The sequence below is a fragment of the Cryptomeria japonica genome, chromosome 3 (genome assembly GCF_030272615.1).
Source record: "Cryptomeria japonica chromosome 3, Sugi_1.0, whole genome shotgun sequence".
In the NCBI taxonomy this organism is placed as follows: Eukaryota; Viridiplantae; Streptophyta; class Pinopsida; order Cupressales; family Cupressaceae; genus Cryptomeria; species Cryptomeria japonica.
Window position 1 is genome coordinate 606078197 of NC_081407.1, and position 2905 is coordinate 606081101.

Genomic DNA, 2905 nt, shown 5'->3' on the forward strand with positions numbered 1-2905 from the left:
CGAATGTGTTCCATCCACTAGGCAATCCATCTAGAGCAATGAGTGTTAACTCTTTGCTTTGGATGTCGTATCCAAGGGAAGCTAGGTCATTTCTTAGACTTGATATCCTCATGAAGTAGGAGTTAATTGTCTCCCCTTTGTTCATACTGATATGGTTGATCTCTCGTTTTAATGCCAAAGTACGACTTGTATTTGATATCTCAAATGCCCTTTCAAGTGCCTTGAACATTTTATAAGCCGTCTCCTACTTTCTAATGATGGGCATTATATTATTTCTTACCCCATCCACTATTATTTTAATAGCCTTATCATTTCCCTCGATCCATGTGGATTTCTCGGTTTCATCTTCTGGTTGTGCACTTTCAGTTTGGACATATGAATCAACTTTGTTTTCTCTTAAAATCATTTTGATTCTAAACTTCCAAGCTGAAAAATCTTCGCTACCTTCGAGTCTATCTTCGAATCTGATAGCGTTGGCCATTATGGAAATGTGATGTAGTTTGTAACTTACTCCTTGAATTTTATCAAAATTGAATAGCCTTAGGTTCTATTACCTTGGCTCTGATACCATGTAAAGTTATTTCAATTTTAATTAAAGAACAAGTTATGAACTATGAATGCTATATATGGATATGAGGAATTATGTCAATGTCTAATAATTCTAATTTTTATCTGCAGGTCTGAAGGAGAGAGATCATTTAATATTTTCTATGTCTTCTCCAAATGAATTCAATTGGCATATATATCATTTAGGCAACCGGTCAATTGGTGTATTGACCGGTCATGCCTTTTAGGCATGATCGATCAATGCACCCATTGATCGGTGCCTTTACAATTATACCATTAACACAATGCTGATTATCGGTTCAAAAACCCCCGATAGCATATTGTAATATCATAATATAATGACTGATCAATTTAATGAATCGGTTCATATAAACACCGATGATTCAAAGTGCACGATGTATATAATCCAACCGGTGCATTTGTTAACCAATGTTAATGCCAAATGAAGCGGTGTATTCATTAAACCCGATAACAAATATTGCCGATATAATTAAGCCCGATAACATATGTGAATCGGTGCCAATGTTTATGCACCCGATAGCAAGTATGTATCGGCGAATTTAACCCGATAACTTATAGCATTTAATATGTTTGTACAATCCGATAATCATATGCAATATAAATCAGACATGAAGCATGTAGATAAATAACAGAACAAGGAAGGTTAGGAAGATCTTATCTTGCATAAGCTACCATGCATTAACACGGTATTGATATACATTGTTAATTTGTTTAACTGGCCTTAAGATTGGTTTACCGGTATTAAGTATTAAGTTGAATTAATTTATAATTGGGTTGAAATTCATTGACAATTGATTCACCCCCCCCTTCTCAGTTGTCCTTCCGGTTCCTAACAACTGGTATTAGAGCTAAGTCCTCTTTTTGTGGAAGTCTAACAACTTGAGGAGATCTTATGGCAACGAACATTTTCAGGAAGGACAGTCCTAAACTTGATGGAACTAACTATGGTATATGCAAGATCAGAATGGAGACACATCTGAATTGCATTGGAAGAGACATATGGGAAGTTACAAAGAATGGCTATGTTGGTCCTACTTCGAATCAACCTAATCCACCAACATTGGGTAAGGACTTGGAGAATGATTGCAAAGCAAGAGAAGCACTTCTGAGCATATTATCTGATCAGCAAATTATGGGATTATCAGACCGATCTACTGCTAAAACTATTTGGGATAAATTGGAAACATTGAATGAAGGAAAAACCACTGTCAAAATTGCAAAACTGGAATGTTACTGGGTCAGGTATGAAAATTTGAAAATGGAAGAAGATGAAATAATTTCTGCTTTTATGGAAAGAGTTAATGAAATTGTTTTAGAAAGACAATGTTGTGGAGGATCCTTAAGTGAAGATGAAATTGTTTTAGAAAGACAATGTTGTGGAGGATCCTTAAGTGAAGATGAAATTGTTTCTAAAGTTTTAGAGCTTTGCCATCGGCTTACAAAATGAAAGTAACTGCTATTAATGAGTTGAGAACAATGCCTAATACATTAGTATCTAGAGATACCTTGGTTGGAAAACTTTCAACATTTGAGCTTGAGGAATTTGGTCCTGTTGCTACAGTTAAAACTGATTTAGCCTTCAAAGCATCATCATCTGCAGCATTATCATCATCATCGGACAAATCTGATTGGAAAACACTTTATGCAAAAGAACTTGAAGATATTAGGAGGGAAAATAAAAAACTGGAAGAACTTGAAGATATTAGGAGGAAAAATGAAAAATTGGAAGAACTTGAAGCACTATTTGCAAGGAAGATGCCTAAAGGTTTAGTTGGAAGTAAGTATGAAAGTAAAACACCGTTTAAATGTTTTAATTGCAATAGAGTTGGTCACATAGCATCTAGATGTCCTAATAGACATGCAAGATTGAGAGAGGAAGCTAAAAGAACATGTAAGCCTAACCCTGAATATCAGAGATACAGATTTAAGAAGAACAAAGATAAATCATGTTACTATGCTGATGGAGTTACAGATGATTCTGATGAAGAATTGACAGACAATGGATGGGCATTTGTTGCAATAAAAGAAGACCAACCGGCACCTACTGTCCCACCGGTAGAGCAGGCCCTGGCAGCTAAAATTGAGGAAAAAGATGAATGAATCATTGATAGTGGATGTTCACATCATATGACTGGTGATAAAAGTAAATTCTTATCTTTTTCAGGAATATAATGGAGGTCTAGTAAGATTTGGCAATGATAAAGCTTGTTTAATCAAAGGAAAAGGCACTATATCTTTGGACGGTAAGCACAATATTGACAATGTTTATTATGTTGAAGGTTTGAAGCATAATCTTTTGAGTGTTGGTCAATTAGTT